This window comes from Procambarus clarkii, chromosome 21 (assembly GCF_040958095.1).
Source record: "Procambarus clarkii isolate CNS0578487 chromosome 21, FALCON_Pclarkii_2.0, whole genome shotgun sequence".
Lineage (NCBI taxonomy): Eukaryota > Metazoa > Arthropoda > Malacostraca > Decapoda > Cambaridae > Procambarus > Procambarus clarkii.
In genome coordinates, this window is record NC_091170.1 from 2,640,226 (window position 1) to 2,666,085 (window position 25,860).

Genomic DNA, 25,860 nt, shown 5'->3' on the forward strand with positions numbered 1-25,860 from the left:
ACGCGATACCGGCAGACTTCAGCATACACTGCACTCATCGATAAGTATATATTGCTTTCTTGATGCATCAATAGAGATTGTATATTTCGTGGGCAGTCTGTCGTTACATCGCAAGACGACTAAAAATCCAATGTTAGTACCGCACTAATCTTTATTTTCTATTTTCATAAATATTGAGACTTAAGTAGCCTAGTTCAATGCTACGTAATATCCTTTAAATTACAGCTCGTATGTGAGGAGTCAACGAGCCATTAACTACATTCGTGTTATTCACCTCTATGGGCTTCTATGTGGAGATCCTGAGATCACGAGGACGAGGCACGAACGATGTCATAGAAATCGTCTTAAAGCTAAGACTTTTTGTACACATTTAATTGCTCCAATTTATTCTACATAACCATAATATTATCATATTGAATGCTTGCCATGTGAACTGGAGATGGATGTGTTTATTTAGATGATTGCTCTTTAATTCTAACAATCATTAATATTTTCTATTTAAATTTACCTATTGATTCTATAATAATTTGGTCACAATATTCTTTATTCAACAATGAACTGGTGCACGAACCACACTAGTTCCTAGACGTATATGAAGTTCTAGCAATACCCCCCCAATGTAGGTGTTTGAGGCTCTGACTTTAGCTAATTAACCATGCAGTCCATTATTTATTTAAGTGATTATTCTTTCTAATATTTATCCATAGACACTGATTCTTCCTTGTGTTTCTAACGATCACTTTTTATTAGTTTCCCTCTTTTCTCAAAAGTGGGTGGTCCTTCGTTATTAATTTGATTAATTAAATAATAAAATAATTGAGTCAAGCCCCAGATATCCCACAGGGAGAGCTAGGAATTATCTCCCCCAAAAAAGAACTAGGAAACAAAAGGCTGGCATACCGAAATGGGAACTATGAGGAAATGAGAAGTTTCCTGAGGGAAATACTATGGGACACAGATCTCAGAGCTAAGTCTGTACAACATATGATGGACTATGTCACCCAAAAGTGTCAGGAGGCAGTAAATAGGTTCATCCTAGCCCAAAGGGAAAAATCCGAGAAGCAAAAGAAGAATCCATTATATAATAGGGCATGAATGGAAGCAAAGGGACTGAACAAAAGGGCATGGAGGAACATCTAGAATAACAGAACACCAAAAAGCAGAGAGAGATACCAGAGAACCAGTAATGAGCATGTTAGGGTGAGAAGAGAAACAGAGAAAAATTATGAAAATGATATAGCAACAAACCCACGACCAAACCAAAGATACTCCACAGTCTCATCAGGAGGAAAACGACAGTGAAAGAACAGGTAATGAAACTTAGAACAGGCGAGGACAGGTATACAGAGAATAACAAAGAGGTGAGTGAAGAACTCAACAAGAGGCTCCAGGAGGGCTTCACAATAGAACAAGGTGAGGTCACTGTGCTAGGAGAAAGGAAAATAAACCAGGCGGCCTTGGAAGGGTTCGAAATTACGAGATAGGAGGTAAAGAGACACCTGTTGGATCTGGATGTTAGAAAGGCTTTTGGTCCAGGTGGGATCTCACCATGGGTACTGAAAGAGTGTGCAGAGGCACTTTTCTTGCCACTCTCTATAGTGTATAGTTGGTCACTGGAGACGGGAGACCTACCTGAAACATGGAACACAGCGAATGTGGTCCCAATATAAAAAAAGGGCGACAGGCAAGAGGCACTGAACTACTGGCCAGTGTCCTTGACTTGTATACCATGCAAGGTGATAGAGAAGATCGTGAGAAAAAACCTAGTACATATCTGGAGAGCAGGGACTTTGTGACAAATCGCCAACATGGGTTCAGGGAAGGTAAATCTTGCTTGTCAGGCTTAATAGAATTCTACGACCAGGTGACAAACGTTAAGCAAGAAAAAGAAGGCTGGGCAGACTGCATTTTCTTGGATTGTCAGAAAGCCTTTGACACAGTACCAAGGGGAGTGAGGGTTGAATGAGCAATTGAGTGGTGGCAGGGTGGGTAAGGGGTAGGGAGGGTTTCTATGCAGAGGAAGGTGGTGGTGTTGCCCTCCCCTCTGGTGTTTCTGGGATGCTTGTTGTAGGTTCCCCTCTCCTTTCTGGGACTGTTGTGTTTGTAGCTGTGATTTCTTTGTTTACTCCTCTCTCCCTGCACTTCTTCCTTGCTTCTGTCACCATGGCTCTCTCCTCCTTCATTCTGTCCCTCTGGAGAAATACAGAGGGAAATACTTTTTTGTATTCCTCCAGAGGAATTCTTCCAGAGGAATTTTGTATTGCACACATTGTATTGAGTGTGTGTATGTTTGTGTGTGTGTGTGTGTGCATACTCACCTAGTTGTGCTTGCAGGGGTTGAGCTCTGGCTCTTTGGTCCTGCCTCTCAACCGTCAATCAACTATGTACAGATTCCTGAGCCTACTGGGCTCTATCATATCTACATTTGAATCTGTGTATGGAGTCAGCCTCCTCCACATCACTGCCTAAATGTGTGTATTCACCTAGTTGTATTTGCAGGGGCTGAACACTACTCTTTCGGCCCGCCTCTCAACTGTAAATCAACCGTTACAAACTACAATTCCCCCCCCTCCCCACAAACCCTGGTCCCTAGGTCCACAAGTCAACAACGCTCTCCACTGAGCCAGCCAGCCCCCCTGGCTGGCTTTGTAGTCGCTGTGTAGTCGCTTTTCAGTTGTTGTAGTAACAAAGTTGTAAGTGTGTGTGTGTGTACTCACCTAATTTTGCTTGCGGGGGTTGAGCTTTGGCTCTTTGGGCCTGCCTTTCTACTGTCAATCAACTGATGTACAGATTCCTGAGCCTACTGGGCTCTATCATATCTACATTTAAAACTGTGTATGGAGAAAGCCTCCTCCACATCTCTTCCTAATGCATTCCACCTGTTAACTACTCTGACACTGAAGAAGTTCTTTCTAACGTCCCTGTTGCTCATTTGGGTACTCAGTTTCCACCTGTGTCCCCTTGTTCACGTACCACCAGTGTTGAATAGTTTACCTTTGTTTACCCTATCAATTCCCCTGAGGATTTTGTAGGTAGTGATCATGTCTCCCCTCACTCTTCTGTCTCCCAGTGTCGTAAGGTGCATTTCCCGCAGTTGTTCCTCATATCTCATGCCTCTTAGTTCTGGGACCAGTCTAATGGCATACCTCTGAAGTTTTTCCAGCTTCATCCTGTGCTTGGCAAGGTACGGGCTCCATGCTGGGACCGCATACTCCAGGATTGGACATAAGTATGGGGTGTACAAGATTCTAAACGATTCCTTACACCGGTTCCTGAAGGCTGTTCTGATGTTAGCCAGCCTTGAATATGCCGCAGACGTAATTATTTTTATGTGGGCTTCAGGAGACAGGTTTGGTGTGATGTCAATTCATACATCTGTCTCTTTCTCCATTTCATTAAGTACTTCATCTCATATTCTGTATCTTGTGCCTGTTGGATATTTCCAACATCGAATACAGCATTGTTGTATTCTCATTACTTATTACTAACCATACTAAATATTGTAGTAAGTAAAATTAACAACTCGTAGAATTCTCCTGTACTAATAATTCATCTGTGCATTAGGCTAGAATTCTCACGTCACCTGACGCCAGTATTGCGTCAGATTTCTTTACAGTAAAACACATTATATCCAATTTGTGTGAGAATTAAATACGATTCTCCATAATTAAAGCATTCTGTATGACAACTGATTGCAGACGAATTGTTCTCTAACTAAAAGCCGAATAGAGCGTTAGAATCATAGCGTCTACCTCGCGATAGAGTTAACGTCATCAATGAATGCCATGGGGAGACATTAATTCCTCTCCCTTATATATTTGCTATTCTTAAATAGTTAAATAATAATATTTCGTTCCTCTAAATAATAAACCCGTCCAGTCTTTAGAGTTTAAGGCGCGAATGCGAGAAATATTAATGTTCAAGACAATAATTTGTGTTATGAACGTCGACTCGGCGTGGGTTGGAGGGACGCCATCCCCCGCAGTCGGTACGCGGACACGTGCAGAGCTGAAAGGAAGCAAACTTGCGCTCACCGTACTCATAAGAATACGCCATTGTCCAGCAAATAGGACAGGTGTTATCCACCACAGATGAAAGCCGCCACTGTGAGGCGTGAACGACCTTGCAGATAATATCTTCAACTAGTGCTGGTGTTAAATGAGGGACCCCTAGACTTGGTTCCTGACGACACGTGATCAGCCAGCTTGAAACGCATCAATCCAGGATAGGTTCACCGGAGCCTGGGATGCGAAATTACGGCAATCTTAATACTTATACAGTGCCCACAGCTAAGTACCCTTTATTTGATGCATCATTTACAGGTTTAATAATAGCGGGGTGATTGTTCGTCACGCGGCGAGATAACACCTAATAACAGGTGATTAGAATTCCATCTGTAGATATTAATAATCTTGAATATGAATTGAGTAGTTAAATCAATTGCTACTGGTAGTTATTTATCTTGCAGCTCGAGAGACGAATTCCTCATGCTGTCTTCTCCATGTTAACCGTGCCATTCGTCAGTGTACCAGACTTGGAGATTAAGAGGACCTCCATAGTTATCTAAAGGAATCTACTACAAGCTAAGGCTTATTTCTTTTTTATCCATATTCTTGCAATTTGATACATTCAGAATGTTTAATATTAATGTGTGATTTACTGTAACTCATTACTATGCTCATATTCATGTTCTTCTTTATATGAATGATATTATATTCAACATTATTTATAGGATTAGATTATTATTAATTGAATTAGTGAACGAACCACACTGATTCCTGGACGTACTTACCTCCAGTAATAACCCCCCAATGTAGGTGTTTGAGGTTTGTTTCGTTAATAATACAGCCGATTAATTATTCTTATGATCATACTTTCTAGTCATATCCATAGTCACTGGTTTTCTCTAGAATTTTATCTAATGATCTGAAATTCTCAGTTTCCCTCTTTACTTTAAAAGCGGGTGGTCCTTCGTAATTTAATTTACTACTTTAATTATTAATTAATCAGAATCAAGCCCAAATATCCCACATTATGGTCCTTATCGAACCGGATAAGCATTAAATTTATAATTAAAATATTAACCATTAATAACTAATCCTTGTGTGATAGAAGCTAGACTAACTATTTAATTAATTGTGTCAACTAACAGTGTAACACATCAGTTAGCCTAGATCACACTAACAGCTACCTTATACATAGCTTTAGTGGGTCATAGCCAATTACCCACAACACTTAGACCTACACTTCATACTGAAGTGGAATCTTTAGGTCACCAAGAGCGACAGCTCATAACCTTATATTAATCACTAACACCAATTAAGTGTTAACCATTTAGGCTATACCAATGTTTCAATGTGGCTGTCAGCAGACTGTCCATTATAGCCTGAATCCATGTTATAATTACTGATTCACTCAAGTCAGTGGATCATTAACATTTAGGGATCCAGTATACTAATATAAATTACTGATCTCATACTAATTAATCATTACTAACCCTGATAATATTTTATTCCACAATTAGGAGTACATTCAGGAGTTAGATAATATTTACGGCAGTAGAATACTTGCCAAACACAATTAATTCTTTTGTGTTCATTTAATTTCTTATACACATAATTGTACAAGTGTATATTATATAAAATACAAAAAACCCAAAAACACAGCACAATTATTTGCACATTACTGCACCATAATATAATCTTTGCTAACCTTCATTAGGTAGCAATTTAGGCTGTGATTGTGTTGAATCTGGCACAAGCACAGACTAAATATAGTTGTAGTTTCTCAAGTAGAAATTCTCACGACTAGGCTTGAGCTAGTTAGTGACACATATATTATTCTTTTGTGCTGACCCTATCAAGGGTGGGATTAACCATTTATTGTGTAATTATTTTATTGCATATTTCTATGTATGTCTTTGAGTGTTACTGTAAGTCTGCTACCCATCCGAGGCTGATTCAGAAGAGCTAAGCTGAGGAACACCTGTAGTGAGACCAAGGTACCACTCAAATCTTAGTTGCTTATTATTAGGTAGGTAGCTAACCTCTAAATGAGGTAAATTACAACCAGCCTCAAGAAATATTAGGCTGTCAATACTTATACCTGCTCTGCATCAAGGAGCAGACACCATAGCTATACCACTAGCTACATAAGCCCTATCAGGCTGTCAATAATTATACCTGCTCTGCATCAAGGAGCAGACCATAGCTATACAACTAGCTACATAAGCCCTATCAAGCTGTCAATAATTATACCTGCTCTGCATAAGGAGCAGACCATAGCTATACAACTAGCTACATAAGCCCTATCAAGCTGTCAATAATTATACCTGCTCTGCATAAGGAGCAGACACTATAGCTATACCACTAGCTACATAAGCCCTATCAGGCTCAATTTACCACAAGAATGAATCCTTTAGAAAGGAACGCAAGATTCTTGACAGCTCTTCAAGGTCCTTTAGGAAAACTGCTTATGAAATGTCATTTCTGTGTCGAAACTGACCCAGGTGACGTCTATAGACTAGCAAGTTCCATAAGGATCGCCAGCCAAAAATATGATTATATCAAGACTGTAATCGAGTCCCACAGGAATTTACTCCAAGTCGGTCATACTGTCTCAGACCACTTACGTCTAACAGAATCTGATCTCGATAACTATGAACATTCTGTTCAAACCAGTTTAGACCGATATAAGGATGTGCTTGCGAGACAAGATATTCCCGAGTGGGTGGATCAGATCATTAATAGACCTGTATCCAAGCTAACACTCAGCTCAGATGAAATACTTGAGCTAAATCAAGACGAGGAGAATCTTCTAATCAATACGGATCACTACACAGGATCCACAACTGAAGTTCAACCTTCATTTTCTAACCTCTCATCTAATACAGCTTCATGTGATGATTTGTTTACAGAGTCTGATCAAATTTCAGACCACTCTTCTCAATGTTCCATGGATTCTATAAGTTCAGTACATAAGGCTACTGAATTAACTAGCTTATCACCAGAACCCAGAGAAACGAGTGAAGCTGCAGATGAAACAAGTGAAGCTGCAATGATCAGTGAATCTGAACCATAAAATGATAAAGCTAATGCTGCAGCAGTAGCCGAAGCTGTAATCAAAGCTGAGGCTAAGCAAGAAGCCTTAGGCAACACAAGTAATGGTCACAATTGCTCCCAACAGCCTTTTAAAGTAAGTGCTAACAATGAGAAGACTATTATAAACCTTGTGCACCAATTATTAAATTTATCTTCACCAGAACAATCAGTTGACTCTTTACAAGCCTTTAGTTTTCAGCTTGAGTCACTGATAAATTCTTTCAGTAAAGAGGTGGATCACCCAACTACTGAGTGGATGACTAAAATTATCATCCAAAGAAAATTGTCTGGTGACACACTTAATAAATTATATGTATGCCAGAATGGTAATACCCTGTCAATGCAGGATATATTTACAGGTTTGCGTAATATGAGCAATCATACACCAGACCAAGCAATTAATGCTAAATCTGAATGCACCAAAACTGTACCTACATCAGTTTCCTTACCTGAAACTCCTAAAGTGACACTGTCACTAGGTAACCAAGGTGCTAATACTCAATGTAACAACAATCAGTCAAATACTGATTCATCAGTGAGGCCTAAGAGTCCCACAGGTGCTCCTAAGAGACTTAATAGTCCAAAGAGCACTGCTAATAATCCATGTAACCAAAATCAGTCAAACACTGATTCATCGGTGAGGCCTAAGAGTCCCACAGGTGCTCCTAAGAGACCTAATGGTCCAAAGAGCACTGCTAATAACTTCACAGGTGCCCCTAAGAGACCTAATAGTCCAAAGAGCACCCCCAATGATTTCACAGGTGCTCCTAAGAGACCTGATAGTCCAAAGAGCACCCCCAAGAGCCTGTTAATAGTTCCCCAGAGTACACCAAGTACTCACAAGAGAATAAATAACAAGCAAATGCAAGCAACAAAACCATCACCACCTGCAAATACTGTTTTACCTAAACCGGTAACATCTAAGCGATCTGTAGGATGGGGAATATGCTTGTTTTGCAACCAAAAACATTCTCTGTACAAATGTACTAATTATCCTAATAGAGACACAAGAGTCAGACGACTCAAACAGTTACACAAATGTACTAGGTGTCTCAAACCACATAATGTTAACAGCTGTGACACCCCACTGAACACCTGCAACAGGTGTAGAAGGGGCAAGCATCATGCTGCACTGTGCAAATTAGTTAGGACTAATTATGTCAATCCTAGAATAGGACGTAGAGAATCTACACCAGTACAGTGCTGCAAGGTGCGAGATGTGTACAGCGTAACTACACAAGCATCTCAAGTGGATGCTGCCTTGCCTACTGCCCAACTTCAAGTGAAGAACAGAGGATCCAAGATCACCATACGTGGACTATTTGATCAAGGTTCCCAGAGAACTTTCATTACTCAAAGGGCAGCAGAGGCACTTAATTTGCAACCAATAGGACAGGTAAAATTAAACTTGTCAGGGTTCATGATAAATCGAGGAACCCATGAATACTCAGTAGTTCATCCGCTTGTACGACTAGGTAGTCAAGCCAAGGCTGTCCAAGCCGTTGTTGTAGATCAAATACCTTTAGACTTACATATTAAGGGTCTGGGGTACACAGCCCACTTCCTGCAGGAACGTGAAATTAATTTGGCTGACAACAAGTTAATGTCTGACCGCCTTAACAATATAGATGTACTAGTAGGAGCCGACTACTATTACCAGTTCATAACTGGACATGTTAAACGATTGGGAATGAATATGCTCCAATCTGCAGGAGGCTACTTACTTACTGGTAAAGTTCTGAATGTGAACAAGCCTAAACCTGCCAACAATAATAAATTAGTCAGCAGTAAATCAATTCTCCAGCAGCAAGCTGAAGGGAGAAACGCAGCTGAGTAATAAACTCAGATTGAATGTAGTACAATTGATAATCGCCGAGATGTTTCATAGCTCTCAGTGAAAACCAATGGTCCGTACTCAAACAAGTACAAGTCACAGCGACCAAACTATTGAATTCACTGCAGACCTAGAATTATTCTCGACAAGTAGTAGTTGACCACACTCAGTCTTCCTAGTTAAATTGTAATGTTAGGCTAGAGAATCTAGTACTCCCTAGGAATTAATAATGTTAGGCTAGAGAATCTAGCACTTAATGCCCCTGGCATTTCCTGAATTTAATTATAAATTCATTAGGACCACTGGTCCACTATACTTGCGCTTAAAGGTTTGCCAAGAAAACCTTCTTAATACCATGTTTTCTGCACTAAGAGTTAGTGATAAATACTTGCATTAATTGTTTGAGTTGTTTTTCTTTCGTTTCTGCTTATTTAGTGTAGGAACGCAGCACGAACAAACTTGCAAACTTACTAACATGTAAGTGAATTTCCAGAGAACTAATATGTTTAATGCATTACCGTTAAACATTAGCATTGTTAATTAACATGCTTCATGAGCTTAACATAGCTCACCTTAGAATTAACGTAATAATATGAGTGCTCGTTCACCATGCGCACGAACTTAATATTGCTCGCCGTGATAACTGAATGACAAAACTCCACCTCGTTAATTCGAGTTCAATGTAACTCACCCTGTTAACTGTTAACGAGCTCCATGTAGCTCACCCTGTCAGCACTGCTGACGAGCTCAATGCAGCTCACCCTGTCAACACTGTTGACGAGTTCACTGAACTCACCCTGTTAACTGTTAACGAGCTCCATGTAGCTCACCCTGTCAGCACTGCTGACGAGCTCAATGCAGCTCACCCTGTCAACACTGTTGACGAGTTCACTGTAACTCACCCTGTTAGCACTAGCTAACGAGCTCACTGTAGCTCACCCTGTCAACACTGTTGACGAGTTCACTGCAACTCACCCTGTTAGCACTAGCTAACGAGCTCAATGTAGCTCACCCTGTCAACACTGTTGACGAGTTCACTGCAACTCACCCTGTTAGCACTAGCTAACGAGCTCACTGTAGCTCACCCTGTCAACACTGTTGACGAGTTCACTGTAACTCACCCTGTTAGCACTAGCTAACGAGTTCACTGTAACTCACCCTGTTAGCACTAGCTAACGAGCTCACTGTAGCTCACCATGTTCACGAGTTTAATATAGCTCGACCTGTTAATGAGCTCAATACTGCTCACCATGTTAATTCGAGTACATTTTTGTTCACAATTAGCTTAGTCACTTACTTAGGTAGGTTTAGGGACTTTAGTAGTGTCAACTGAGTACTAGCCTAATCTGTACTCACGATTAATTACAGTTGACTATACTTATAGAGACTGATTTAACAAACTCAAATTCATGTAAAGGTGATTTCGTACTAACCAGTTTACAGTGTCAAGCCTATGAGCTGCCATTTAATTAGCTCATAAGTCAGAATGACTAGGCTACTAATCTCACTGTCGACTCAGAATTTTCCTTGATCTTAAATGACTAATAATACTTTACTGTATAATCATACAATCGTGTTATCAGTTCTTATGAACTTATTCAAAGTTTACCTACGATTCAGCAGCTACGTAATACACCATTACATGTCACTGCGACCCTAGTTGTTGAGTTTATTGTGAGCTTTAGAGTGTTCCTGATTACCGATAACTTAATCATTTAATGTTTCAATATTTAATGCATGTTTCCACTAAGGGAAACTGCAAGCCTATTACAACTCTGAAGAAGAGTAATTTCCTTCACATCCCACTGAGAAAACCGTGATGATGCTACGATGTGATATCACGTAACGAAACATTACACGTCACTATGACCCAGGATATCGCATCACGGTAGATTCTGTTAGTTAAATTGGGAGAGTTGAATTCTATAAATATTGTGTAGGCTACAAACAACATGTTTCAGTTGACATGTAAATAGCAAGACTCAAGTTCTTGTAAGTCCTTGATAAATCCGGGACGTTCGTTATGTGTGTACTAACATACTAACATACTAATATACTAATGTATTAATCTTAATATCACTTCGGGATAGGTCAGTACAACACAGTACACTGCGACCCTGGGAATTCCCCCCCGGAGTTATGTTGGATATTTCCAACATCGAATACAGCATTGTTGTATTCTCATTACTTATTACTAACCATACTAATATTGTAGTAAGTAAAATTAACAACTCGTAGAATTCTCCTGTACTAATAATTCATCTGTGCATTAGGCTAGAATTCTCACGTCACCTGACGCCAGTATTGCGTCAGATTTCTTTACAGTAAAACACATTATATCCAATTTGTGTGAGAATTAAATACGATTCTCCATAATTAAAGCATTCTGTATGACAACTGATTGCAGACGAATTGTTCTCTAACTAAAAGCCGAATAGAGCGTTAGAATCATAGCGTCTACCTCGCGATAGAGTTAACGTCATCAATGAATGCCATGGGGAGACATTAATTCCTCTCCCTTATATATTTACTATTCTTAAATAGGTAAATAATAATATTTCGTTCCTCTAAATAGTAAACCCGTCCAGTCTTTAGAGTTTAAGGCGCGAATGCGAGAAATATTAATGTTCAAGACAATAATTTGTGTTATGAACGTCGACTCGGCGTGGGTTGGAGGGACGCCATCCCCCGCAGTCGGTACGCGGACACGTGCAGAGCTGAAAGGAAGCAAACTTGCGCTCACCGTACTCATAAGAATACGCCATTGTCCAGCAAATAGGACAGGTGTTATCCACCACAGATGAAAGCCGCCACTGTGAGGCGTGAACGACCTTGCAGATAATATCTTCAACTAGTGCTGGTGTTAAATGAGAGACCCCTAGACTTGGTTCCTGACGACACGTGATCAGCCAGCTTGAAACGCATCAATCCAGGATAGGTTCACCGGAGCCTGGGATGCGAAATTACGGCAATCTTAATACTTATACAGTGCCCACAGCTAAGTACCCTTTATTTGATGCATCATTTACAGGTTTAATAATAGCGGGGTGATTGTTCATCACGCGGCGAGATAACACCTAATAACAGGTGATTAGAATTCCATCTGTAGATATTAATAATCTTGAATATGAATTGAGTAGTTAAATCAATTGCTACTTGTAGTTATTTATCTTGCAGCTCAAGAGACGAATTCCTCATGCTGTCTTCTCCATGTTAACCGTGCCATTCGTCAGTGTACCAGACTTGGAGATTAAGAGGACCTCCATGGTTATCTAAAGGAATCTACTACAAGCTAAGGCTTATTTCTTTTTTATCCATATTCTTGCAATTTGATACATTCAGAATGTTTAATATTAATGTGTGATTTACTGTAACTCATTACTATGCTCATATTCATGTTCTTCTTTATATGAATGATATTATATTCAACATTATTTATAGGATTAGATTATTATTAATTGAATTAGTGAACGAACCACACTGATTCCTGGACGTACTTACCTCCAGTAATAATCCCCCAATGTAGGTGTTTGAGGTTTGTTTCTTTAATAATACAGCCCATTAATTATTCTTATGATCATACTTTCTAGTCATATCCATAGTCACTGGTTTTCTCTAGAATTTTATCTAATGATCTGAAATTCTCAGTTTCCCTCTTTACTTTAAAAGCGGGTGGCCCTTCGTAATTTAATTTACTACTTTAATTATTAATTAATCAGAATCAAGCCCAAATATCCCACAGTGTCTGGCCTCCTGTTTCCACCGCCTAGTTTCATTACTTTGCATTTACTCGGGTTAAACTTTAACAGCTATTTGTATGACCATTCAATCAGTCTGTCTAGGTCGTCCTGTAGCCTCTTACTATCATCCTCTGTTTCAATCCTCCTCATAATTGGTTTCAGGAGGATTGCACACACACACACAGGAGGACACACACACACATATTGTGTTTGTGTGTGTGTGTGTGTGTGTGTACTCACCTAGTTGTACTCACCTAGTTGTGCTTGCTGGGGGTTGAGCTCTGGCTCTTTGGTCCCGCCTCTCAACCGTCAATCAACAGGTGTACAGGTTCCTGAGCCTATTGGGCTCTATCATATCTACACTTGAAACTATGTATGGAGTCAGCCACCACCACATCACTTCCTAATGCATTCCATTTGTCAACCACTCTGACACTAAAACAGTTCTTTCTAATATCTCTGTGGCTCATTTGGGCATTCAGTTTCCACCTGTGTCCCCTAGTGCGTGTGCCCCTTGTGTTAAATAGCCTGCCTTTATCTACCCTGTCGATTCCCTTGCGAATCTTGAATGTGGTGATCATGTCCTAACTCTTCTGTCTTCCAACAAAGTGAGGTTTAATTCCTGTAGTCTCTCCTCGTAGCTCATACCTCTCAGCTTGGGTAGTAGTCTGGTGGCAAACCTTTGAACCTTTTCCAGTTTAGTCTTATGCTTGACTAGATATGGACTCCATGCTGGAGCTGCATACTCCAGGATTGGTCTGACATATGTGGTATATACTCTTCTGAAAGATTCCGTACACTAGTTTCTAAAGGCCGTTCTTATGTTAGACAACCTGGCATATGCTGCTTATGTTATCCTCTTGATATGAGCTTCAGGGGACAGGTCTGGCGTGATATCAACGCGCAGGTTTTTTCTCTCTCTGAATCTTGAAGTAATTCATCTCCCAAATGATACCTTGTATCTGGTCTCCTGCTTCCTACCAATATCTTCATTACATTACATTTGCTTGGGTTAAACTCTAACAACCATTTGTTCGACCATTCCTGCAGCTTGTCCAGGTCTTCTTGAAGCCTCAAGTTGTCCTCCTCTGTCTTAATCGTTCTCATAATTTTGGCGTCCTCAGCAAACATTGAGAGGAATGAGTCTATTCCCTTTGGGAGATCATTTACGTATATCAGAAACAGGATAAGTCCGAGTACAGAGCCCTGTGGGACTCCACTGGTGACTTCACGCCATTCTGAGGTCTCACCCCTCACTGTAACTCTCTGCTTCCTATTGCTTAGATACTCCCTTATCCACTGGAGCGCCCTACCAGTTACTCCTGCCTGTTTCTCCAGCTTATACATGAATCTTTTATGGGGTACTGTGTCAAAAGCTTTCCAACAGTCCAAAAAAAATGCAGTCCGCCCATCCTTCTCTTTCTTGCTTTATCTTTGTCACCTGATTGTAGAATTCTATCAAACCTGTAAGGCAAGATTTACCTTCCCTGAACCCATGTTGCTGGGTTGTCACGAAGTCTCTTCTCTCCTGATGTATTATTAGTTTTTTTCTTACAATCTTTTCCATCACTTTGCATGGAATACAAGTTAAAAACACTGGCCTGTAGTTCAGTGCCTCTTGTCTGTCATCCTTGTTGTATATTGGTACTACATTAGCAGTCTTCCATATTTCTGGTAGGTCTCCCGTTTCCAGTGACCTACTATACACTATGGAGAGTGGCAAGCAAAGTGCTCCTGCACACTCTTTCAATACCCATGGTGAGATTCCTTCCAGCCCAACAGCTTTTCACACGTCCAGCTCCATTAGGCGCTTCTTGACCTCATCTCTTGTAATTTCGAACCTTTCCAAGGTCACCTGGTTTGCTGCCACCTCTCCTAGCGCCGTGAATTCTCCCTGTTCTATTGTAAAGACCTCGTGGAACCTTTTGTTGAGTTCTTCACACACCTCTTTGTCATTCTCTGTGTACCTGTCCTCGCCAATCCTAAGTTTCATCACCTGTTCCTTCACTGTTGTCTTCCTCCTGATGTGACTGTGTAGTAACTTTGGTTCGGTCTTGACTTTATTAGCTATATCATTTTCATACCTTTTCTCAGCTGCTCTTCTCACACTAACATGCTTGTTCCTGGTTCTCAGGTATGTCTCTCTGCTTTCTGGTGTTCTGTTATTATGGAAGTTCCTCCATGCCCTTTTGTTCAGCTCCTTTGTTTTCATACATTCCCTATTAAACCACGGATTCTTCTTTTGCTTCTCTGTTTATTCCTGTCAGGCTTTGACAAACCTGCTTACAGCCTCCTGACACTTTTGGGTGACAAAGTCCATCATGACTTGTACGGACTTGGTTCTGAGTTCTGTGTCCCAATGTATATCCCTTAGAAATTTATTCATCTCCTCATAGTTTTCCTTTCGGTACGCCAGCCTTTTGTTTCCCAGTTCTTTTTTAGGGGTGAAAATTCCTAGCTCAACCAGGTACTCAAAGCTCAATTCACTATGATCACTCATTCCGAAGGGGGCTTGCTACTTAACTTCCCTTATACCTGACTCATTTAGGGTGAATATCAGATCGAGCAAGGCTGGTTCATCCCCTCCTCTCGTTCTTGTCAGTCCCTTGACGTGTTGACTTAGAATGTTTCTTGTTGCCACATCCAGCAGCTTTGCTCTCCATGTGTCTGGTCCTCCATGTGGGTCTCTGTTTCCCCCAATCTATCTTCCCATGGTTGAAGTCTCTCATGATTAGTAGTCTTGATCCGTTCCTGCTAGCCACGGAAGCTGCTCTCTCTATTATATTGACAGTGGCCAAGTTGTTTTTATCGTATTCCTGTCTGTCTTCTGTCGTTCAGTGGGGGGTTATATATGACTACTACTATAATTTTCTGTCCTCCAGTTGCTATGGTGCCTGATATGTAGTCACAGAAACCTTCACAATTCTGAATTACCATCTCATCAAAACTCCAACCTTCTCTTATTAGCAAAGCCACACCACCTCCTCCTCCTCTCCCTTCTCTCTCTTTCCTCACTACATAGTAGCCCTGTGGAAACACTGCATTTGTTATGGTTTTCGTTAGCTTTGTTTCTGTGAGTGCTATTATGTCTGGGTTTCCTTCTAGTGTTCATTCTCCGAGTTCACTTGTTTTATTTGTAATCCCATCTATGTTAGTGTACATTGCCTTGAAGCTCACTTTCTTCTGGTCATTTTCTTGTCTCCTTCTTGGCGAGCATTCTGCTGGTGTGAAAAGCTGTTCCGTGGGTGAGAAGATCTGTGAGGTGGTTTGCAGGGTCTCAGAGGATTTTGGGGTGGGGGGTGGTGGTATAGGGAAGGGGGGACAGGTAGGGTGTGGGTTAAGGAGATAGGGGGGACATGGAGGATATGGGGTGAGGGGAGGAGGGATAGGGAGGGTATGGGATGAAGGGGGAGGGGGGGAAAGGAGGGAGGGGGGACAAGATGGGAATGGGAGAGGGGTGACATGGTCAGAATGAAGTTGGGGGGAGGGAGGGTTGGATGGGGGCAAGTATGGTGAGGGAAAGGGAGGGTTTCTATGCAGAGGGGGGTGGTTGTGTTGCCCTCCCCTCTGGTGTTGCTGGGATGCTGGGCTTGGGTTCGCCTTTTGTCTCTGGGACTGTTGTGTTGGGGGCTGCGATTTCCTGGTTTAATCCTCTCTCCCTGCGCTTCCTCCTTGCCTCTGCTGCCCTGGCTCTCTCCTCCTTTGTCCTGTCCCTCTGCACGAATACTTGTTTGTATCCCGCCAAACGTCTCTTCCCTTCAAACTCTCTCACTTCTCTCCCAAGTGAGAGAGAGGCCATGAGGCCAAACACATGATCTCTGGCCGTAGGCTGGTAGGGACTACCAGCTGGTCGACGTTAGCCCAATCGTCTTCTTCCTTTAACTTTCTGGGTCTGAATCTACGATTGAAGATATGATTATCTAAGAAAAGCCCAGGGATAGAATCTGATTGAGTCTGGGCCTGAAAGAATACAGGTGTTAGGGATAGATCTTTTCTCTGTAACTTACGGAACTCCACCAAGTTGAGATTCGGTGGGAGGCCCTAAGAATCTTGAGGGAAAGCTGGAGCTTCTGGCTGCGGTCGAGTGGCTTTGGCACGAGTCGTCAACATGACTGGCTGGGAATTGTCCTCTGAATCGTTGGTCGATTGAACCTCCTTTGCAACGTATTTCATAACAGAGTTTTCCATGGAAGAGTCAAATACCTGTGGTTTGACACTGATAATGAGGGTCGTGGGATGTTGATCTTCTGCCAAGTCGTTGCCCAGGAGTAGTTGAATTCCTATCCCGGGGAAAGTATTCTCCGGGTACATAAGTATAAGTATAAGGGTACACCTTACCTTAGTGTATAAGGGTACACCTTACCCTTAGTGTCTAAGGGTACACCTTACCCTTAGTGTATAAGGATGCACCTTACCCTTAGTTTATAAGGGTACACCTTACCTTAGTGTATAAGGGTACACCTTACCCTTAGTGTATAAGGATGCACCTTACCCTTAGTGTATAAGGGTACACCTTACCCTTAGTGTATAAGGATGCACCTTACCCTTAGTGTATAAGGGTACACCTTACCTTAGTGTATACAAAATGGAGACGGACCGACAAAAGTGCGCCAAAACCGTGAAGGCGCCAGCAGGCTGGCGATTGGCGGGCTGTGGTCACGTAACGGGATTAACCAATGAGACCCCGCCCCTGGGGGACTATGACGTGACCGGGAGGCTGGGCTGGGGGCTTGTAGACTGCTGGGCTCTCAGAGATTCGCGGCACTTGGTTGAGAACGGACTTGTGCTGGTTGTGCTCTCGAGTTCTTAGGTCCAGGAGCCTCATCCAGTGGAACATCGCAGCCTGACATATTGGCAGTGACTACGGAAGACTAACACACTTCAGGGTCAGAACAAACTCATTATGTCCACGAATAATGGGCTTGCCGAAAAAGTCTCCCATTCAAACTATCACTAATAGAGTAACCTCACTCATCTTTGCCAACATACAAGGACTGAAAACAAGAACAAACAACAAAGTACAGTTCATAAATGGCCTCCTCACGGAGTCAAAAGCAGTATTTGGAGCTTTCACAGAAACCCATGCAGGGAAATTGTTGGACAGGGAGATCTGGATTCCAGGATATAACCTATACAGGTGTGATAGGAAAATTAGGTCACATGGAGGAGTGGGTCTGTATATTAGGGAAGACCTTGTATGCTCGGAGCTCCTAAACGTTACAAATGAGGTGGTAGAGGTACTGGGATTAAAAATAGAGAAAATAAATTTAGTGATTATTCTAATATACAAACCGCCAGATGCAACGGCTGAGGAATTCACAGAACAGATAAGCAAAATAGAGAATAACCTTGATAATTTGGAGAACCCGATACCTGATATTATCTTCCTAGGTGACTTCAACTTGCCTAGTCTCAGGTGGAAAATAGCAAACAATAATATTATACCAGGAAATCTATCAGGACCTAACCAACCACAGATTAGAGAACTACTTAGATTCTGTGACAAATTTTCACTCAATCAGCAGATATCGGAGCCAACGAGAAATGAAAATATTCTAGATCTGGTCTTTACGAACAATGAAGACATTATCAGAGACATTACGATATCAGATACCACATACTCAGATCACAAGCTCATTGAAGTGCAAACGACCATCAATACTCAGAATAGACCTAAAACGTTGATAAAGCGAGAGGGGCTATTCAGAAAATTCAATTTTAATAATAAAAGAATAGACTGGGAGATAATAAATAGGGAACTTATAAACATTCCATGGGGAACTGTTCTAAGTAATACAAGTCCTACAGAAGGAATAGAAAAACTGACTTCAGAAGCGTATCAAGTCTGTCTGAAACATGTTCCTTTGAGGAAAGCCAGAAAGAGATCTAACGTAGAAAGAGAACGCAGACGACACTATAAACGCAGGAAAAAAATAACGGAACTGCTTATGCAGACACGAATTTCCCGTCAAAGAAGGAATAATTTAAATAGGGAGATTGAAGAAATCGAGCGGAAATTGAAACACTCATATGAAACTGAAGAAAGGCAGTTAGAACAGAAAGCAATTCAGGAAATAAAGAAAAACCCAAAATATTTCTTCTCATATGCGAAATCAAAAGCAAAAAGCACTGCCAGTATTGGACCTATTCGTACAAGTGAAGGTTCATACACGGAGGATGACAAAGAAATTAGTGAAATCCTAAAAAAGCAGTATGAGGACATGTTTAGCACTCCAATAAACAACATGAAGGTGGAAGATCCAGACAATTTCTTTATGCTGGATATTCAAACCCCTGTAAATATAACTGATATAAACACGAGCGCACTAAATTTTGAAAGAGAAATTGAAAACATGCCCATGCACTCGGCCCCAGGTCCAGACTCATGGAATTCAATATTTATAAAGAAATGCAAAGTGCCGGTAGCACAGGCACTCAGTATAGTGTGGAGGAAGAGCTTGGACACGGGGGAGATACCAGATGCACTTAAAGTAGCAGACATAGCCCCTCTACACAAGGGAGGGAGCAAAGCATTGGCAAAAAACTATAGACCAGTTGCACTAACATCGCACATCATAAAAGTATTTGAGAGAGTGATTAGGAGTCAGGTCACCAATTTCATGGAGACCAATGACCTTCACAACCCAGGCCAACATGGATTTCGAGCGGGAAGATCGTGCCTCTCACAGCTACTTGAGCACTACGACAAAGTCACTGAGGCATTAGAAGAAAAACAGAATGCTGATGTGATATACACGGACTTCGCAAAGGCTTTCGATAAATGTGACCATGGCGTGATAGCACACAAAATGAAGTCAATGGGAATAACCGGTAAAGTAGGACGCTGGATACTCAGTTTTCTGTCAAACAGGACTCAGCGAGTAACGGTCAACCATATAAAATCTAGTCCAAGTGCAGTTAAAAGCTCTGTACCTCAGGGTACAGTCCTTGCACCGCTGCTTTTCCTTATTCTCATATCAGATATAGACAAAAATACAAGTCACAGCTTCGTATCATCCTTTGCAGATGACACAAAAATCAGTATGAAAATTACCTCGGCTGAAGACATTGAAAAACTTCAAGCTGATATTAATAAAGTTTTCGACTGGGCATCAGAAAATAACATGATGTTTAACAGTGATAAATTTCCAGGTACTCAGGTACGGTAAAAATGAGGGCCTTAAAAATAATACAGAGTACAAAACACAATCAAATGTACCCATAGTAGGAAAACAGCATGTAAAGGATTTGGGAATAATAATGTCTGACGACCTAACGTTTAAGGAGCATAACCAAGCAAATATTGCGACAGCCAGAAAAATGATAGGATGGATTATGAGAACTTTCAAATCCAGGGATCCCATCACAATGGTTGTACTCTTCAAGTCACTTGTGTTGTCCCGTCTTGAGTACTGCTCAGTACTCACTTCCCCCTTCAGAGCAGGAGAGATTGCTGAAATAGAGGGAATACAGAGAACATATATGGCACGCATAGACGCAATAAAGCACCTAAATTATTGGGATCGTCTCAAAGCCCTCCAAATGTACTCACTAGAAAAAAGACGAGAGAGATATCAAATAATACACACCTGGAAGATACTGGAGGGCCAAGTACCAAATCTACACAGTAAAATAACAACGTACTGGAGTGAACGATATGGAAGAAAACGTAGAATAGAACCAGTGAAGAGCAGAGGTGCCATAGGCACAATCAGAGAACACTGTATAAACATCAGAGGTCCGTGGTTGTTCAACGTCCTCCCAGCAAGCATAAGAAATATTGCCGGAACAACCGTGGACATTTTCAAGAGGAAACTAGATTTATTCCTCCAAGGAGTGCCGGACCAACCGGGCTGTGGTGGGTATGTGGGCCTGCGGGCCGCTCCAAGCAACAGCCTAGTGGACCAAACTCTCACAAGTCAAGCCTGGCCTCGGGCCGGCCTTGGGGAGTAGAAGAACTCCCAGAACCTCATCAACCAGGGAAGTGCGAGGAAGCCGAGTTCCAGTGGTGTGAGGGCGCCGAGGACTGTGAGCTGATAATCTTGGAGGAGTTGAGAGCGGCGACGACAGGAGATGCTAGAGGCTCCCCACCAGCGGACCTCCGAGGTGCTCAGAGCTGTGATTGGATCACGTCCACTGGAAACTCAGAAAGGAGAAGTCGCAACCGGATCTATGAGTATTTGGTCTCAGTGAAGGAGGGATCGAGGGAGACAACGTGAGCAGGAACAACTGGCCAAGCCAGTGATCAGGAACTGCAGATTTGGGAGTGAGCACGGAGACGACTCGTATCTTCACGACGCCTAGGGACCTGTAACTCGACCGGAACGCTGAGGAATGATGTGAGGGACTGAGGACCACGACTACCATCGGAGTCTAGGCGTCTGAGGGCAAGATATGTTTGAGGTAGATCATTATTCCCTCCCATTGTCCCTTGATAATTAGGCAAGATAGGCCTAGAAGTATATATAGGTTGTTACAAGAATGTCTATTGATTCTTAGGAGTAGATTAGCTTGCATATGTCATCTACTACCTGGTGAAGGCAGCGAGTGGCGGAGCCGAGAGGATTATGGGTCTTCGCTGACGGAGCCGGCCCCCATAAGGGCAAATATCCTCTTAAATTCGTTCAGCTGACTCGAGTTGCCGGAGGCCACCAAAGAAGCGCCACTGTCATCTGATTTATATATTATTACATGTATACTTCTATCATGTTTATGTAGTTTTCTCTTCAGTAAACTTTATTTACTTTTATTATCGCTTTTATATGTCTCCTCATCTCACTGAACATTGTGAACAAGTGATATTATATTGCACCACACTAGTACTAATATGTAACAGAAAAGTGACACTAGGTGGCAACACTGTATCAAATTTGAAATGAAAGCGTTGCCGGGACGCAGAGAAGATTACCCAGCTGGCGACCGAAATAAATGTTGAGAACTGAGGTAACGACCGGAGGTCCCGCAAAACTTTGCATGTGTAGCTGGGCAAGCCCGGTGGGGGTTATCTTGAGATGATTTCGGGGCTTTAGTGTCCCCGCGGCCCGGTCCTCGACCAAGCCTCCACCCCCAGGAAGCAGCCCGTGACAGCTGACTAACACCTAGGTACCTATTTTACTGTTAGGTAACAGGGGCATAGGGTGAAAGAAACTCTGCCCATTGTTTCTCGCCGGCGCCTGGGATCGAACCCAGGACCACAGGATCACAAGTCCAGTGTGCTGTCCGCTCGGCCGGTCGGCCGAGCGGACAGCATACCCCTTAACATTATTGCCAACAGCATTTGGTGTTCCCAGGCGGTCACCCATCCAAGTACTAACCAAACCCAACGTTGCTTAACTTCGCTGATCGGAAAAGAAGCGGTGTTCTCAACGTGGTATGGCCGTTGACGCGCTCTCTCTGGGGTGTGGCACATTGCAGGATCGAGCTCAAGCAGGTTTTTTTTTCTACCACAGATGTGGCCACACATTTACAATGCTAACCAGCATTGTGTCTTTTACATAGTGTCATTAATGTACATTCACAAAGGTGAAATGTAATTCTGATCAGCTTCCATATATACTTTATACCCATACATATACATACACACACGTATATTCACACATGCATTCACATACATTTGTCTCATTTACTCTGACAGGGTGAGATAGCTGATAAAGAAACTAGTGTGCAATTAAGCACTTAATCACTAAAGTTATATAGTTACATCATATATATACATTGTATAATTGGTATATTACATGGTCAATCTTGGATACAAGTCCAATATGTCATCAAGTGTTCCAGTACTCATATAGTAATTACAGAGTTCAGCATACCTTAGCCCAGGAGGGCGAAAGTCAGTCAGTATGGGACATTCTACAATACAATGTTCAAGAGAGTGCATGTTTTCTCTTTCACAAAGTTGACACATTGTGTACTCGACATTTTAGTTTTGAGAAAGCTGCCAGATACGTCTATATCCCAGGCGTATTCTGTCCACTATAACATCACATTGCCGGGTTCTTGTTCTATTAGTCCCATATGTGAATGTCTCCTCACGATATCTATCATAATATTTAATGCTACAACTTTCAGGTCTTTGTGAATTTGTTAGGTCGGTGAGATCTTCACTAGATATTTGTTTAAGTATTCTCTTTGTCACTGCTAATGAAACACCCATATCAATTTCTACCACAGGTTTTCTGCAGGCTGTCTTTGCAAGCATATCAACAGTGTCATGCCTTGAGATGCCAACATGTGATGGTATCCATAGGAATTTAATCTCAAATCTGTTTTCTTTAGCAGCTAAAACATTCATTCGAATATCACTGACTATTTTCTGGGTGTCACTACTATGTGCGTTCAATGCCAGGAGTGCACTCTGCGAGTCACAGTATATCAGTCCACTGCTTTTGTCTTTTAAAAATTCAGTGGCAAGGTATATGCCTGCAAGTTCGGTTTGAGTTGTACTTGCCCAGTCATTGACGCGCATCATTGCTGTATGTACGAGAGAAGATTGTTCAAATATGTTACATGCACATCCGGTACATCGTCCACCTTCTTCTACAGAGCCTTCGGTATAGCACTGATACACATTGTTACCCATACTCTAAGCACTTTCATTGATGCTTTTCAGTGTTAACTGTTTTAATAATGTAGTGTGCACACTATCTTTCTTGGGCGCATTTACAAAATCAACTGATAGATCCCAGTTATCCCATGGAGTAATTGGCTCATTAATCATTAGTTGAGTTGAGTACATATTTATTATTTTGATGGAGTTAGCTACCTTGTAGAACCAATATACATAATCAGATTTCGTTCTTCTATAGACCTCAGGTGAGTGCAGCATATTAGAAAGTTTAGCTTGAAACTTCATGTGTTGTCTAGAACTACTCAATGCCTTCACGCCGAAAACTGTGCTAATAGACAAAATTCTCTCACTTATGGTAGGTAATTTTAACTCTGCTCTCATATTAACTATTCTCGTGGACTTTGGAGCCCCAAGGATGAGACGCATAGCTTCATTTTGCAAGGTTTCAAGAGAGTTCAGCTCTTTGTCAGTATCAAGCAGTGTGTGCTGGGCTTTCTCCTCTCTCCCCTAGGTCCATAGTCAAGTAGTGGCGGGGACCGGACTTCAGGCATGACTTGGAGAGCTCCCTGAGTGTGGTCAACGGTACCCCAGTAGAGGGGGTGAAGACCCGCAGCGGGGGAGGGGGGGGGGGTTTATAGGATTATTAACAACGGTGCCCCAGTAGGGGGGGTGAAGACCAGCAGCGTGGGGGGTTATAGGATCATTAACAACGGTGCCCCAGTAGGGGGGGTGAAGACCAGCAGCGTGGGGGGTTATAGGATTATTAACAACGGTGCCCCAGTAGAGGGGGTGAAGACCAGCAGCGTGGGGGGTTATAGGATTATTAACAACGGTGCCCCAGTAGAGGGGGTGAAGACCAGCAGCGTGGGGGGTTATAGGATCATTAACAACGGTACCCCAGTAGAGGAGGTGAAGACCAGCAGCGTGGGGGGTTATAGGATCATTAACAACGGTGCCCCAGTAGGGGGGGTGAAGACCAGCAGCGTGGGGGGTTATAGGATTATTAACAACGGTGCCCCAGTAGAGGGGGTGAAGACCCGCAGCGTGGGGGGTTATAGGATCATTAACAACGGTACCCCGGTAGAGGGGGTGAAGCCCCGCAGCGTGGGGGGTTATAGGATCATTAACAACGGTACCCCAGTAGAGGGGGTGAAGACCCACAGCGTGGGGGGTTATAGGATCATTAACAACGGTACCCCAGTAGAGGGGGTGAAGACCCGCAGCGTGGGGGGTATAGGATCATTAACAACGGTACCCCAGTAGAGGGGGTGAAGACCCGCAGCGTGGGGGGTTATAGGATCATTAACAACGGTACTCCAGTAGAGGAGTGAAGACCCGCAGCGTGGGGGGTTATAGGATCATTAACATACACCTCCGTTGTTTAAGTGTAAATCCCATCACACAAGGCTAAGGTGAGCGACGCGTGACAGTAACAACATTAAACTCTTTGGGATAACTGGTAACATCAGTAAATTCTCTGGAAAAGCTTGTGACAACACTAAACTGTCTGGTAAAATTGGAAACAACATTAAATTCTTTTGGAAAGCTGCTATCAACATTCAACTCTCTGATAAAACTGGTAACAACATTAATCTATCTGGAATTGCTTGTAGCAATATTAAACTCTCTGGGAAAGCTGGTACGAACATTGAACTCTCTGGGAAAAGCCTGGTAACCACAGTAAATTTTATTGAAAAGTTGGAAACGTCAGTAAACTCTCTGGGAATGCTAGTAAAAACATTAAGCTCTATAAGAAAGTTGGGAACAACAGTAAATGGTCTGGGAAAGCTAGTAACAACAATAAACTACCTAGTAAAGCTGGGAACAACATTAAACTCCCTAGTAAAGCTAGTAATAACGTTAAACTCTCTGGTAAAGTATGTAACAACAGTAAACTCTCTCTAAAAGCTAGTAAAAACATTCAACAGTCTGATAAAGCTGTTAACAACATTAAACTTTCGTGGAATGCTGGTAACAATATTAAACTCTCTGGGAAAACCGGTAAAAACACTACACTCTCTGGAAAGGCTGTAAAGAACAGTAAACTCTCGTGGAATGCTGGTAACAACAGTAAACTATCTTGGGAAGCTGGTTACAGAAGTAAACTCTCTGGGAAAGCTGGCGACAACAGTATACTCTCTGGAAACGATGGTAACAACATTAAAGTGTCTGGTAAAGCTGGATACAACAATAAATACTCTGGGAAAGCTTGTAAAAACATTAAACTTTTTGCGTAATCTGCTAACAGCATTAAACACTCTTGGATAGCTGGTAACAACATTTAACTCTCTGCGAAAGCTAGCAACAACAGTAAACTCTGGGTAACCTGGAAAGAACATTAAACTCTCTGGGAAAGCTAGTAACATCATTAAACTCTGTGGGAAGGCTAATAACAGCTGATGACAACAGTAAACACTCTACGAAAGCTGAAAACATCAGTAAGTCTCTGGGAAAGATGGAAACATCAGTAAAATCTCTGGGAAAGATGGAAACCACTATGAACTCTCAGGGAAAGCTGTTAACCAAATTAAACTCTCTGCGAAAGCTGGTATGAACATTAAACTTTTGAAGTAAATTTTAACAACAATAAACTCTCTGGGAATGCAAGTAACAACA

The 25,860-nt window shown here is 42.0% G+C and overlaps 1 protein-coding gene and 1 non-coding gene across 2 annotated transcripts in view; one reads left to right on the forward strand and one right to left on the reverse strand.

The window, feature by feature from the left end:
* LOC138366984 (ankyrin repeat domain-containing protein 29-like) overlaps positions 1-25,860 on the forward strand; it is an 88,357-nt gene that overhangs the window by 57,983 nt on the left and 4,514 nt on the right. The window lies entirely within an intron of this gene.
* Positions 21,940-22,058, reverse strand: LOC138367329 (5S ribosomal RNA). The gene has a single exon (XR_011229311.1). It is a non-coding gene; the product is annotated as a 5S ribosomal RNA (ribosomal RNA).